Source organism: Bos grunniens, chromosome 22, assembly GCF_055505025.1.
Source record: "Bos grunniens cultivar Pamir isolate PY7600 chromosome 22, Bosgru_T2T1.0, whole genome shotgun sequence".
Classification (NCBI taxonomy): Eukaryota; Metazoa; Chordata; class Mammalia; order Artiodactyla; family Bovidae; genus Bos; species Bos grunniens.
In genome coordinates this window covers 42,959,921-42,975,714 of record NC_141186.1, presented here as the reverse complement: position 1 = coordinate 42,975,714, position 15,794 = coordinate 42,959,921, and the positions used below count along the sequence as shown (strand labels likewise).

The 15,794-nt window shown below is 40.4% G+C and overlaps 1 protein-coding gene across 44 annotated transcripts in view; it reads right to left on the bottom strand.

The window, feature by feature from the left end:
- CFAP20DC (CFAP20 domain containing) overlaps positions 1-15,794 on the bottom strand; it is a 266,072-nt gene that overhangs the window by 16,082 nt on the left and 234,196 nt on the right. The gene's annotated exons all lie outside the window — the stretch shown is intronic.

The window sequence follows — 15,794 nt, the reverse complement described above, 5'->3', positions numbered from 1 at the left end:
CCTGGATTTTTAACTCCCTGGGGCTTCCACAAAGAAACATTTTTCCTCCTTCATACTTCAGAAAATAAGATATACAGAAATTAATATTCAGTTTTATAAATCTGTAAATACAAAGTCAGTTACTTCACTAACTAGTTGTTCAATAAACATACCATCTTAATGATGACCACAATTCCTTTGAAAAACATAGTATTAATCTTCAACTATAGCACAGCTCCACTCACCTGAGAAACTTATTTAAACGAGTCAGAAGAAATACAGAGATAAAGCTCCTTAGGACCTTTGCATAAGAAAGCCTGACAAAGCCACCAGTCACATGTCATGGATGACAAGAATCCGCTCAGTGATTCAGAAGAGAAGTTAGTCTTGGAGCTGTCTGGACCAGCCATGATGGTGGGAGCTGGTATGCATTTACTCCAGGCATTGGGGCAGGGGAGGGCAAAAGAGGAGAGAGGGCCGTTGGGCCCTTGAGTGGCTCAGTACTTCAGTTCTCCCAGTGTGAATGGGGGCAAAACCACTCCATAAAGCACCTCCCTCTGCCCTCCATTCCCCGTCCCTCTGCCTACAACTTCCAACCTCATTTCCCAGTCTCTTTATTTTCCTTCTTTCCATTCTTCTGTCTCCCTGTTCCTCTAGCAGATACCTGGTGGGGGTGACGCAAGTCAGTGACATTTGGAAGGCATGAATCACTGCGTGTTCTAATTCAAGCCTTTCTCATCTCTAAACTCGCTACTGAGCTTCCTCGTGGGAACAGAGCATGAAAGGGAATGTGAAGGATTTTCCAAAGTGAATTCTGTTTCTTGCATTGATGTTAGCGCTCTGTATCACTGACCTTGTTCTTCTCAAAGGGGACATGTCCTCATGACCCCAAATTTTCTTTCTAAATGTCTGCATTTCCTGCTGTCTTTGTCTACAATGGGAGAGAGTCCCAACAAGAAACTAAGAGGACTGGCTCCCCAGGCCAATCCTGGCCCCATGTTTCCTAAATATAAGAACTTAGCCAAGTCATTTATAACATTGCTAGGCCTTATCTATAAAAAAAGAGATAACTGTTAACTCGTGTTTTTTTTTTTTTTTTTTTGGTTAAGATTAAATGAAAAAAAAAAAAGGATGAAAAACATTTGGTGTGGATCTGGATATAGAGCTGCACTCAAAAAATTTCAGCTATGACTAATACCATCTTCATTATCAATGGAGTTAACAGAATGGCTTTACCTACAATGATAAGCCGAGGCAAGACTGGATTCTGTTGGAATTAAACCAGCAAAGAACTGTAGAATGATTTCAAGTCTGTACAATAGAGGTTTTCTTTGCAAGTCGTTTACTCTTCTTGTATAAAAAGTATCTTAATGTAAAAATTATCCAGTTCATATTTGTATTATCTTAAGCACTCATCTCACACATTAGTAAGGTCATGCTCAAAATTCTCCAAGCCAGGCTTCAGCAATATGTGAACCGTGAACTTCCTGATGTTCAAGCTGGTTTTAGAAAAGGCAGAGGAACCAGAGATCAAATTGCCAACATCTGCTGGATCGTGGAAAAAGCAAGAGAGTTCCAGAAAAACATCTAGTTCTGCTTTATTGACTATGCCAAAGCCTTTGACTGTGTGGATCACAATAAACTGTGGAAAATTCTGAAAGAGATGGGAATACCAGACCACCTGACCTGCCTCTTGAGAAACCTAAATGCAGGTCAGGAAGCAACAGTTAGAACTGGACATGGAACAACAGACTGGTTCCAAATAGGAAAAGGAGTACGTCAAGGCTATATATTGTCACCCTGCTTATTTAACTTCTATGCAGAGTACATCATGAGAAACACTGGGCTGGAAGAAGCACAAGCTAGAATCAAGATTGCCAGGAGGAATATCAATAACCTCAGATATGCAGATGACACCACCCTTATGGCAAAAAGTGAAGAGGCACTAAAAAGCCTCTTGATGAAAGTGAAAGTGGAGAGTGAAAAAGTTGGCTTAAAGCTCAACATTCAGAAAACAAAGATCATGGCATCCAGTCCCATCACTTTATGGGAAATATATGGGGAAACAGTGGAAACAGTGTCAGACTTCATTTTTTGGGGCCCCCAAATCACTGCAGATGGTGACTGCAGCCATGAAATGAAAAGACACTTACTCCTTGGAAGGAAACTTATGACCAACCTGGACAGCATATTCAAAAGCAGAGACATTACTTTGCCAACAAAGGTTCGTCTAGTCAAGGCTATGGTTTTTCCTGTGGTCATGTATGGATGTGAGAGTTGGACTGTGAAGAAGGCTGAGCTCTGAAGAATTGATGCTTTTGAACTGTGGTGTTGGAGAAGACTCTTGAGAGTCCCTTGGACTGCAAGGAGATCCAACCAGTCCATTCTGAAGGAGATCAGCCCTGGGATTTCTTTGGAAGGAATGATGCTAAAGCTGAAACTCCAGTACTTTGGCCACCTCATGTGAAGAGCTGACTCATTGGAAAAGACTCTGATGCTGGGAGGGATTGAGGGCAGGAGGAAAAGGGGACAACAGAGGATGAGATGGCTGGATGGCATCACTGACTCGATGGACGTGAGTTTGAGTGAACTCCGGGAGATGGTGATGGACAGGGAGGCCTGGAGTGCTGCAATTCATGGGGTCGCAGAGAGTCAGACACGACTGAGTGACTGAACTGAACTGAAGATACTTTTGCTCACTCTTCACCTTGGCTATCACCAGGTTATGGCTAGTGAAATAAGCAAAGTGAGTTTGCTGTGAAACTGAATTTCAAAATAATACATTAAGGACACCAGAAAGGATATGTCACAGATTTCCAAGCTAATGGGGCATTTTCTGATAAGCACCTTTTTTTTTAAGTCCATTTAATTATAGCAGACCAAAAAATTACTACATTGTAGAAAATTACAAGGTCACATACAAATTACCAGCCCAGTGACCTCATTACTCGTTAAGAGAGATGGAGAGCAAGGATGAACAGGAGAAAAATAACCCCCTAAGCGACAAATTAGAAACTTGATACAATGGCCGTAGTAGCTTCTAGCCATGGTCCACGGACATCCAGGAAAAAGAAGATGCTGTAAAAGAAGTAAGACATTACTTCTTAGGCCAATGATTTGGTTAATGTTGCCTTTTTTTTTGTCAGCAGTAGCTATAAAAAGTACAGAGTTATTACTTTTGTGCTTTTTTTTTTGCTTGTTTTAAAGTAATTTCAGGGACTTCCCTGGCAGTCCAGTGGTTAAGCCTTTGCCTTCCAATACAGAGGGTGCAGGTTTAACTTCTGTTTGGGGTGCTGAGATTGCCCAAATCCCTTGTGGCCAAAAAATAAAAACACAGAAGCAATATTGTAACAAATTTAATAAAGACTTTAAAAATGGTCACATCAAAAAAAAAAATCTTATCATGCTGAGGTTTGACAAAAAACAACATTCTGTAAAGCAATTATCCTTCAATAAAAAAATAAATTAAAAAAATACCTTAAAAGTAATTTCAGATTTATAGAAAAGGTTCAATAACAGTACAGAGAACTATATCATCCTTCAGACAGACTCTCCAATTTAAACATTTGGTCACATTTGCTATCTATCTATCATCATCTCTCTATCAAGGGTTGGTAAAATATGCCCATGGGCCACATCTGGCCCACTGCCTGCTTTTATAAGACCTGTAAACCAAAAATAATTTTAATATATTTTAATAGTTGAAAACAATTAAAATAGTAATGTTTTGTGATACATGGAATTTATATAAAATTCACATTTCAATGTCCATAAATAAAGTTTCATTGCAATACAGCCATGTTCATCAGTTTATATACCATCGATGACAGCTTTTGCGCTATGATTCAGAGTTTAAATATCTGTTATCTTGCCTTTTACAGAAAATGTTTGATGGCCCCCAATCTATAACCATGCACTCATATTGATTTCTTTAATACTAATATAATACCACAGAGTCATTTTCATTTTTCCATTTTCTGTATTTGTAACTCCCTTCTAACACTTGGGAAACTGCCTTCCATTAGCCTCAGTATATTTATTTTCTGGAGTACAGAACACACCAAAAGTAGTTTCAGAATTCTTAAGCAAACAAAACAGCCAATAAACACACCAAACCTACTCTCTAGGATTCTGTTTATGGTTCTTTTTATCTTCAGTCAAAATACCATGTTCAAAATTTACTCAGGCTAGTACTTTTTTTTTAACTGCTATTATTTTTATAAGTAGTATGTTAAACATTGCTAATATGAGTAGTAGTATTAGATCATTATTACCATATTATTAATATTATTTTAATTAATTTTAATTGGAGAATAATTACTTTACAGTACTGTGATGGTTTTTGCCACGCATCAATATCACTCTGTCACATGTATATATGTGTCCCCCAACCTACCACTTCAGTGTGGTTACATTATTCATTTGAAATACAGCTAGTGTCATTTGCTTCTGTTTGTGTTATATTTTAGGTCTTTCCCCTTGATTTTTATTACTTTTGCTGCGAGTATGTATTAAAATATTAATAGTTCAAAAGTCAGACGTTCACAGAGAGACATAGTTCGGTGAACAGATTTCTCTCATCCCTTCCAGTTTGTTTCTGTCCCCTCATCACTTCAACACCATCCCTACCCACTCCTCCAGAGGTAATCAATTTCATTAGTTTTGGTATCTCTACCATTCTTTTTGTAAAAATTCAGCTGATACACATCTATTTTTCCATTCCTCTTCTTTCTAATGCAAAAGGTACAATACTATAATCACTCTTTTGCACTTTCATTTTTTTCCAACTTAAAATATATCTGGGAAATTATTCATACCAATTCATAGAGAATGTCCTCTCTTTTTTTTTTAAACAGCTGCCCACTACTCGCACTTGTGTGTGTGTGTGTTCAGTCATATTTGAGCCTCTGCGACCCTATGGGTTGTAGCCCACTACCACTATGTTCCTTTGTCCCTGGATGGCAAGAATACTGGAGTGGGCCATTTCCTCCTCCAGGGGATCTTCCCAACCCAGAGATCGAACCTGTATCTCCTGGGTCTCCTCCATTGGCAGGCAGATTCTTTACCACTGAGCCACCTGGGAAACCCACTCCACGATGTGACATACATTTATTTCACCACTTTCCTTTCTTTGGGGAAGTTTTAAATATTTTGTGATTACTGCAATTCATGCTATAATGAATAACTTTGGGCATTTCTATTTTTGTATACTTGAAGATATATCTTCAAGGTAAATTGCTGGAAGTGGGATTCCTGCAACAAAAGGTAAATGCATACTCGGCTTTGTTAGATACTGACAAATTTTCTTTACAACGATTGTACCCTTCAGCATTCCTACCAGCAACATTTGAGAGTGCTCATTTCCCAAAGACATGTCACAATACTATGTAGTCAAGTTTTTAATACTTTCCAATCTGAGATATAAGAACTAATATCTTATTTAATAATTTCATTTTTTAAAGAGCAATATATTTTTATGGGGTGACTTGTTAATAAGCAGAAATGTGTAGTCTAGCACCTATACCTTCCATGTTTATATTTTTATAGGAGATATTTAATGCTAAGTCATTGTCTTGACCCTTGATCAATTTATTTAAGCCTCTGTCTTCTCAGAAGCATGCCACAAACATCTAGGGATGGGGGAATGTCAGTTCAGGCTCACTCACACATGTCAAGCCCTAGCTCAGTTCTGAACCATGTCCTTGGCCTGCTTCTCACTCTGGCTGCCTATGGGCTGGAACCTGCTCCTGCTCTTTGTCTCACATTTCCACGTTGTTTGGACTTGATACTCTGTTTTGTTTGGCTCCTTCAGCTCTGACTAGAAACCTTTTCTCTCAAGGACAGATCCTATCCATCTGTAGAGAAAACCCCCAGCTCCTGTGGTGCAGAATATCTTCTTCAGTCAGGCTTGCTCTCTGAGCAGGTTGGGGAGCTACTTCCTATTCCTGCTTTCCTCATGAACCCAGGCAGGCCTCCCACCCCTGCCCCTCCTCTTGGAACTGAAGAGAAAGGGCTTGCAGGCACATCTATACATGGGGAGCACCTCTGTCACCAGAAGGTGTGTTTTATTCAAGAGTCAAGACATGGGTTCACTTTAAATCACATACAAATCTAGTGTAGATGAAGAATAAATACCATCTTGTGAATCCTCACGACAGACAAATTTATCTAACATTAAAATCTCACCCTCCCTGCCAATACCATGCTCTTTTCATTCAACTTGCATGTTAGATTTTTAAAGTGGGGGAGTGAGCTTTAACTGAATCAGAAATGACTTAGATATGTTTATAACTGAGGATAATGTCCTCACTTTAGAGTATGGTTTCAGTTTCTTCACTTAAAAACAAGATTATGTTTACAAGAGAATTTTACACACCTGCCAAGCTCCTCTGTCCAAGGAACTGTCCAGGAAAGAATACTGCATGAGTAGCCATTCCCTTCTACAGGGGATCTTCCCAACTCAGAGACTGAACCCAGGTTTCCTGCATTGCAGACAGATTCTCTTCCATCTGAGCCACCAGGGAAGCCCTTCACATATATGGTAAACACTTACTAAACTGCTGTGTTTAGTGACTTCTGTGTCAGACCCTGGGTAATCAGAAAGCTCATAGTCAGATGGAAGAAACATTCTAAGCAACAGAAAATGACATGGGCTGATCAGCTTATCTGTTTATTCATTAAAGAAATTCCCTTCTAAGGAGACTGCCTACAATCTTGTATACATTTAAGTATTTATTAGGGGGAGTAATTATTTGAGAAATCTAAAACAAGACAATTATTACATAGCTCTCGTATATAGGACTGAGGTACCTACTATCAAAAGTCCTCGGTCAGAGAAGATAGTTTAGTGTAAGATACATATACAGGAGGTCTTCTCTTAGGGATTAAGCAACTTGCAGACATTTCTATCCACTACTTATTGATATTTATCATTTGGTACCAGTGCACATTTATTATTCACTGAAAGCACTCTGGGTTTCAAAAATTGTGGCCATGGAACTGACTGGGGAGATGACTAGGAAGCATCTTACTTTGGGGAGAATTCATAGATTCTTTTAAAAGCTGGTTAAAACAAACAAACAAACAAAAACCACCGTTTTCCCAGAAAAATAACCAAATGACCAAAAATAACAAAGAAAAATGACCCAAAATAACAAATTTTGCTTTTGATTTTAGTAGGTCAGAAATCAGCTGAAGCCCATTCATGGACTTCTGGACCCTGACTTAAGAACTTCTGTACCTTGGACTATCACAGAGATGATGTTTCTGAAGCATAAAACCCATGGTTGGCAAAGTTTTTTATAAAGGACCAGATGGTAAATACATCACAACTATTCAACTCTGTTGCTGTAGTGTGAAAGGAGATATAAACAATAAGTAAATGAGTGGCATGGCTGTTTTCCAAGAAAAATCTTATTCACAAAAAAAAAAAAAAAAAAATTCCACCATGGCAGGATTTGGCCCATAAACTATAGTTGAATGACCCCTGTCTTCGAGGAAGGGACTGTGAAGTGGAACATTCTCAAGGCTCTTATGAAAAGTTCTGTCAATTTTCCTCCTAAATGCCTTCTGAATCCACCTTTCTCACCATCTCTTCTTCCACAACCAAAGTCCAAGCGACTACCTTGCCTCCTGTTCTGTAGTAAAAGCTCTTAATTTATCCCCTTTAGAGTTGTTCATTCTAGCTTCACCTCACTGTTCTCCACACTATGACCAAAATGCTAATCTGATTATGTCAACCTCTTTTTAAAACCCTTCAGTCTCATTGGGAAGCTCAGGAGAAAGATCAGAATCATTATCTTGGCTTTTGCGGCTCGAGGCTATGGTTTTTCCTGTGGTCATGTATGGATGTGAGAGTTGGACTGTGAAGAAGGCTGAGCTCCGAAGAATTGATGCTTTTGAACTGTGGTGTTGGAGAAGACTCTTGAGAGTCCCTTGGACTGCAAGGAGATCCAACCAGTCCATTCTGAAGGAGATCAGCCCTGGGATTTCTTTGGAAGGAATGATGCTAAAGCTGAAACTCCAGTACTTTGGCCACCTCATGCGAAGAGTTGACTCTTTGGAAAAGACTCTGATGCTGGGAGGGGTTGGGGGCAGGAGGAGAAGGGGACGACAGAGGATGAGATGGCTGGATGGCATCACTGACTCGATGGACGTGAGTCTCAGTGAACTCCGGGAGTTGGTGTTGGACAGGGAGGCCTGGCGTGCTGCAATTCATGGGGTCGCAAAGAGTCGGACACGACTGAGCGACTGATCTGATCTGATCTGATCCCCTCATCTCTTCATGTTTTTCTAACCTCATCTTGAATTGCTGTCCCTCTCACTCACCATGCTGCAGCCACACAGGGCTTCTCTTGATTCCTGGAGTATACTACACTCCTACCATCACAGGGCCTTTGACCAGGCTGTGCCCCCTTGCCTATACCATGCTCTCTCAGGTTTCTACCACGCCCCCCTTTTATCCTGGTGGAATCATCTCCAACCTTCATATTTCGGCTCAAGCATCACACTCTTAAGAAGTCTTTCTGGATGCTCCCTCTCCAATCTAGCTGAGATCCTTTGTTACTTCTTCTAATAGAGCAACTGTGATCTTCTTAGTAAGAGCTCTTATTTCAACTCATAATTATACCTTCATCTGTTTCGTCATTCAGTGAATGTAGTCTCCCCCACTTGACTTTCAGTTCAGTTCAGTCACTCTTTTGTGTCCAGCTCTTTGCGACCCCATGAACTGCAGCACAACAGACCTCCCTGTCCATCACCAACTCCTGGAGTCCACTCAAACCCATGTCCATTGAGTCGGTGATGCCATCCAACCATCTCACTCGCTGTCGTCTCCTTCTCCTTCTGCCCTCAATCTTTCCCAGCATCAGGGTCTTTTCAAATGAGTAAGCTCTTCGCATCAGGTGGCCGAAGTATTGGGAGTTTCAGCTTCAGCATCAGTCCTTCCAATGAACAACCAGGACTGATCTCCTTTAGGATGGACTGGTTGGATCTCCTTGCAGTCCAAGGGACTCTCAAGAGTCTTCTTCAACACCACAGTTCAAAAGCATCCATCCTTCAGCGCTCATCTTTCTTTATAGTCCAACTCTCACATCCATACATGACCACAGGAAAAACCATAGCCTTGACTAGATGGACCTTTGTGGACAAAGTAATGTCTCTGCTTTTTAATATGCTGTCTAGGTTGGTCATAACCTAGGAGCCCATTCCAAGGAGTAAGTGTCTTTTAATTTCATGGCTGCAGTCACTATCTGCAGTGATTTTGGAGCCCAGAAAAATAAAGTCAGCCACTGTGTATACTGTTTCCCCATCTATTTGCCATGAAGTGACGGGACTAGATGCCATGATCTTAATTTTCTGAATGTTGAGCTTTAAGCCAACTTTTTCACTCTCCTCTTTCACTTTCATCAAGAGGCTTTTGAGTTCCTCTTCACTTTCTGCCATAAGGGTGGTGTCATCTGCATATCTGAGGTTATTGATATTTCTCCTGGCAATCTTGATTCTAGCTTGTGCTTCTTCCAGCCCAGCATTTCTCATGATGTACTCTGCATATAAGTTAAATAAGCAGGGTGACAATATACAGCCTTGATGTACTCCTTTTCCTATTTGGAATGAGTCTGCTGTTTCATGTCCAGTTCTGATGTTGCTTCCTGAGCTGCATACAGGTTTCTCAAGAGCACCTAGCAAAATGCCTGGCACAGAACAGGCACCTCCTCAATATTTACCGAATGCATGGAAGAGTCTTTCTGGTAGTCCAGCATACTGAGTGCCACCTGGAGTTGGAATTTTCCATAACAATAAATAATGCTGCTATTGCAACCATTTTGCCTCTATGTTATTTTTTCTCTACTTGCTACCAACACACTATTGTTTTCTTATATGTGTTTGGTACACACACAATTTGGGGTCAGCCTGAGGACACACATCTACTGCTTTGCAGCTGAGGCAGAAAAATTTAAATGTCTGCCTCAGAAAATAGAATATTGGTTCATAAATATGTTTTAGTAATACGAGAAACTAAGAAACTCTATTTTTTCTTTGAAACTTAAACATACACCAAGAGTTCTTAATAGCTTTTCTTCATAGGATTCATCTCTCATTTGAAGCAGGAAGATCAAACAATAAGTTGGAAACACAAATTCTGTGTTGGGAACTCTTCTGTATGTCTCTTAAGAGGGATTGGAATAAGTATTACGATGCTATCGTTTCATTTTGGTTGTTTCCTGCAGAAGGTCTCTAACCAGTTTCTCAGTGTTCTTATTTTGAAGGCCTTTTACAACATTTCCACCAAGTGCTTATCTAGTCTATGGATTTAATTACCATCACTGACTGTGCACTTACTACTTTCCAAGATCATATTTCATCTTCAAATAGCTTTGACTATTAGAAAGTTTTTCTTAATGCTGAGGGAAAAAATTTAATTTCATTTCCACGCTTCTCCTACAGCTACCCCTTGGGGCTCCTAAAGAACAATTTTAATCTTTCTCTAAGACACAGTAGGAGAGAGTTAAGGAACTGTCCATCCAGAACTCCTTCCCCTCTCTCTCCTTGCAACAGCTCCCTCTGGCCATATGATCTGGAATGATTCTGTTCCTGCATGAGCCCAGAGGCTCAGCACCTGACTTAATCTGGGTCAATCACTGTGCTTCCCTAGAACTTCTGAAACTGGATATGAAAAAGAGCGACAGTCCCAGAATGAAGATGGACGCCCAAAGAAGTGAAACTCAGAAGCCACTGGTGACCACACTCCCTGTCATGTGGTAGAAGCCAGTCTGAAGAGAGAATGAAGAAGCCTAAAGTCCGGGTTCTGGGAATAAAACAGTAGTGGTACAAACTGAATGTACTGGCAAACTGGGGAGATGATATAGGAGTTTGGTTTAGTACATCAAGAATCTGAGGTCTTGCTCTTTTTTCTACGTGATGATGTGTTAGAAATATTTAGGATCCATTACCAGGTCTCAGTCTTAGCTCTTGTTTATGCTGACACTGCTCCACATCCATCTGCTATCATCTGCTTCTATGCTTTTAGAATCTCTCCCCTGCAATCTTCCCCCAGCCAATCTGGACTCCCTTGAATCCAGAGCGAGCTTTTTAAAATTTTCTCTTAGGGCAAAAGCCCAAATTCTACAAAAAGCCCAAATTCTTAAAGCTCTGTATAGTCCGATCCTTACTATCTCTACAGCATATTTTTGTGCCTCCCCTCACTGTTACCGCCACTCTACCCCCAAGCGTCAGAGGGAGAGCCCATCCTTACTTCGTCTCTTTCCCCATAATAGCCTAATCTATAGACCGAATGTTTACATCACCTCCAAATTCACAAGATGAAATCTAACTCCCACTATGATGGTGTCTGGATGTATGGTCTTTGGGAGGTGCTTAGGCCATGAGAATGGAGCTCTCACAAATGGGATTTAGTGCCCTAGAGGGTCTTGACTCATCTGCCATATGAGGTCACAGTGTGAAGATAGCGGTCTATGAAACACGAGGAGGGCTCTCACAAAATACAAAATCTGCCAGGACTTTGATCTAGGACATCTCAGCCTCCAGAACAGTCAGAAATAAATCTCTGTTGTTCATAAGCCACCAAGTCTATGGTATACTGTTATAACATCCTAAATGGACTAAGAAACCTAGTTTACTTTCTCCATCTTTTGTCTCAAATTTTACTTCAGAGAATCCCTGCCTGAGTTCTAATTCTACTGCAGCTTTAAAATCAGTCAACGTTCCAGCAGAAAACACTTGGTACACTCAAATTAGGATGATATGAGGAGGGTTTAAGAAAGGGCTTATTACAAAGGTAAGGGTGGGAATGGGGAAACCAAAGGGATAGTCTAGAATTCCAAGGCTTTCGCCATCTCCCCCCATCCACCCTCAGCCCCGAGGGAGAAGAAAAGAACAGTGGGCAGAATCCACAGAGAGAGAGGGTGTCCTTCACAGGGGCTCTGCCAGGCTGTAAGATCCATAAGGCAGACAATCGTGTCTGTCTTCTTCACCTTTGGTTTGATACAGATACTCAATAAATGTTTGTTGAATGAATGAATGAACAAATTCTTGTAGGAAGGCTGAGGCTATACGAGAAAGATAAACAAGTGAGAGTGAAAAGATTGGAAAACGGATCATTCTCTGAGGAAGAACCAGAGAGGAGGTTAGGAGAACACACCCTGGGAGCAGTAGGAGAAATAACAGGAGTCATAAAAGGCAGCTAGCTGAGAACATTATGAGAATGATTCTTTCCAGATACTTCTTCCTGTCTCATCATAAAAGTGCTCCCAGAGGATGTTTACATTATGGCGACATCTGGAATAGGACTATGTCTCTTCTGCAGCAAAAGTTGGGAAACGCGTTATGTAAACAAGTACTGTATTTTTATCTCATATAAACCCAGGTTTATTTAGACATGTAGCAAACAGTCATACAAAAGGAAAATCATATTCTTTCTTCTGGCCTCTACAAAATGACTTCTCCTGCCCATGTCTTTGCAAGAAAACCCATAAAACAAAGAGAATCTGGCTCCCCTAAGTGTTCAGTGCTATAAGAAATCACAAAAATCATTATCTTATTTTACTCTGCTAAATACTTTATACATTCTCTGCAGAACTGAATATCTTTCCAGTGTGGCAGTATTTTCCCTTAGGTTAAGAAAATATTAATGACATATCATCTTGAGATTATTTTACAGACATTGACTCATTAGATATAGCAGGTAATTCAACTCTGGAGGCACAAATCCAGGCATCAGCCATCAAATATAACTATAACACGTGACAGTAATATCCCATCTACTTGAAACAACATGGAAAAAAGGCTTTTCCACACTATTATCAGCTTAGCTGCCTTATAATTTTACACTGAATAGATGTTTATCAAGCCCCTGCAGTGCTGCAGACTTTGTGCTGTGTATTGACGAGTAAGACATGACTCCTACCCTTGAGGAAATCAGTTTCCTGAAGACAGACTGTTAAGACCAACATTTATAAGACAGTAAAGTAACTATTGCTAAACAGAGGTAAGCCCAGGGAACCTCTTAGGAGGAGGGCTGTGATAAGGACTTTTCTGTTTATCAAAACTGATGAAAGGATTCCTTCTGAAGTACGAGAATGAGGTCACAAGACAGAGAAGAGAAGATGGAAGGGTGTTCTAAAAGGAATGGCATGCACCACAGTAGAACGGTGTAGAGTGTTTGAGGTCCCTCTAGCAGTGTGAAGTGATGGGCAACGGGTATTTACACATGTGCTGAATGAGGAGATACAACAATACTGAAGAAGGCAGTGGTTTTGAACGACAAGCTAAGCAATTCCTACTTTATTTATAAGGCCCTGGGAATCTACTGAAGGCTTTTAAGCCAGAAGAATCTTGGATTTGCATTTTAGAAGCATCATGGTGGCGTCTGTGTGGAGAATGGGATGGTGGGGAATAAGAGGAGGGCCATAAAAGTCATTTAGAAGTTTGCTGGATAATCTAGGAAAGAAAGAACAATTTCATTTAGGAAGTTTAGTTCACATGTGTTTCAAAACACATATGAGGAACACAGAACCTTCCCCTTGACAAAATTCACTTTCCACTGTATCCATCTGCTGTTGTAATACACAGCAATCTCCCAGGAATATACCTTGTTTTTGTAATCCTGTGAGAGTGAAGGTCTCTAGAAATGGCAGTATACTTCAAGGACCTTAACACTCTAACAAGGAAAGTTCTAGCTTCTTTCTGTGTGTCCCATATGTTATATAAGTTAAATTCAAATAGTTATTGAGTATCCTTGTGCCCAACAGTGTATTGGATATATGAGGATACTGAACAAATACAAGACAGGGAAGTAGTCAAAGACATGAATAGGCAAGTGAGAAGAAAAGATAGAAATGCTCCTGTCTCCTCCAGATAGGGGAAGATACTTGGCTACAGAAATGCAAATTAAAATGAGATACTATCGACACATAACAGCTTGGCAAAAGTTCTAAAGTTTGATGATACTCAGTATGAGCTGAAGGGATGTAAATTAGTGAACAATTTGGTAATACCTATCAAAATTACCTTTGACCAAGTAATTTCACTGTTAGAAGCTAGTTACTGTAGGACTTCCCTGGTGGTCCAGTGGTTAAGAATCCACCTGCCAATGCAAGACACATGAGTTTCATTCCTGTTCTGGAAGGATTCCACATGCCTCAGGGTAAATAAGCCCGTGGACCACAACTACTGAAGCTGGTGTGCTTTGGAGCCCATATTCCACAACCAGAGAAGCCTACACGCTGCAACTGAAGACTACCCCCAACTTGCCACAACTAGAGAAAGCCTGTGCAAAGCAATGAAGATGCAGAGCAGTCAAAAATAAATAACTATTTAAAATTAAATAAAATGAAAAAAAAAACTTATTGTAAACATATATCTGCCCAAGCTCATAAAGATATGTGTGTGAGGATATTTACTATAGCACTGTTTATAGTAACAAAAAGCTGGAAACCCCTGAAACATCTAGAAGCAGAGAACTTGCTGAAAATATTATGATATATCCAAACAATTAAATAATATCCAGCGGCTAATGAAGAATGTTTTGATTGTCATGTGAAAATTTAGAAAGAGGTTAAAAAACCTATTCAGTAAAAATCTAAAAATCAAGTTGTATTGTAGAAGAGTACACAGTTTTATCCCATTTATGTCAAAAAATCCATTGTTGTTGTTGTTCAGTTGCTGAGTGGTGTCCGATGCTTTGCAACCTCATGGACTACAGCACGCCACACTTCACTGTCCTTCACCATCTCCCAGAATTTGCTCAAACTCATGTCCATTGAGTCTGTGATACCATCCAACCATCTCATCCTCTGTTGTTCCCTTCTCCAACTGCCTTCAATCTTTCCCAGCATCAGGGTCTTCTTTAGTGAGTCAGCTCTTCGCATTAGGTGGCCAAAGTATTAGAGTTTCAGCTTCAGCACAGTCCTTTCAAGGAATAGTCAGGGCTGATTTCCTTTAGGATTGACTGGTTGGATCTCCTTGCAGTTCAAGGGACTCTCAACAGTCTTCTTTAGCACCATATTTCAAAAGCATCAATTCTTTGGTGCTCAGCCTTTATCACGGAGAAGGCAATGGCACCCCACTCCAGTACTCTTGCCTGGAAAATCCCATGGACGGAGGAGCCTGGTAGGCTGCAGTCCATGGGGTCGCTAGGAGTCGGACACGACTGAGCGACTTCACTTTCACTTTTCACTTTCATGCATTGGAGAAGGAAATGGCAACTCACTCCAGTATTCTTGCCTGGAGAATCCCAGGGACAGGGGAGCCTGGTGGGCTGCCGTCTCTGGGGTCGCACAGAGTCGGACACGACTGAAGCGATTTAGTAGCAGCAGCAGCAGCCTTTATCATCATTCAGCTCTCACATCCATGACAACTGGAAAAACCACAGCTATGACTATACAGACCTCTGTAGGCAAAGTAATGTGTCTCCTTTTTAATATGCTGTCTAGGTTGATCATAGCTTTTCTTCCAAGGAGCAAGCATCTTTTAATTTGATGGCTGCAGTCACCATCTACAGTGATTTTGGAGCCCAAGAAAATAAAGTCTGTCACTGTTTCCATTGTTTCCCCATCTATTTGCTGTGAAGTGATAGGACCGGATGCCATAATTTTCATTTTTTGAATGCTGAGTTTTAAGCCAGTTTTTCACTGTCCTCTTTCACCTTCATCAAGAGGCTCTTTAATTCCTCTTCACTTTCTGCCATCAGGGTGGTGTCATCTGGATATCTGAGATTACTGATATTTCTCCCTGCAATCTTGATTCCAGAACAGTATGAAAAAACACATAAACAAAACATATTTTCTTGTATATGC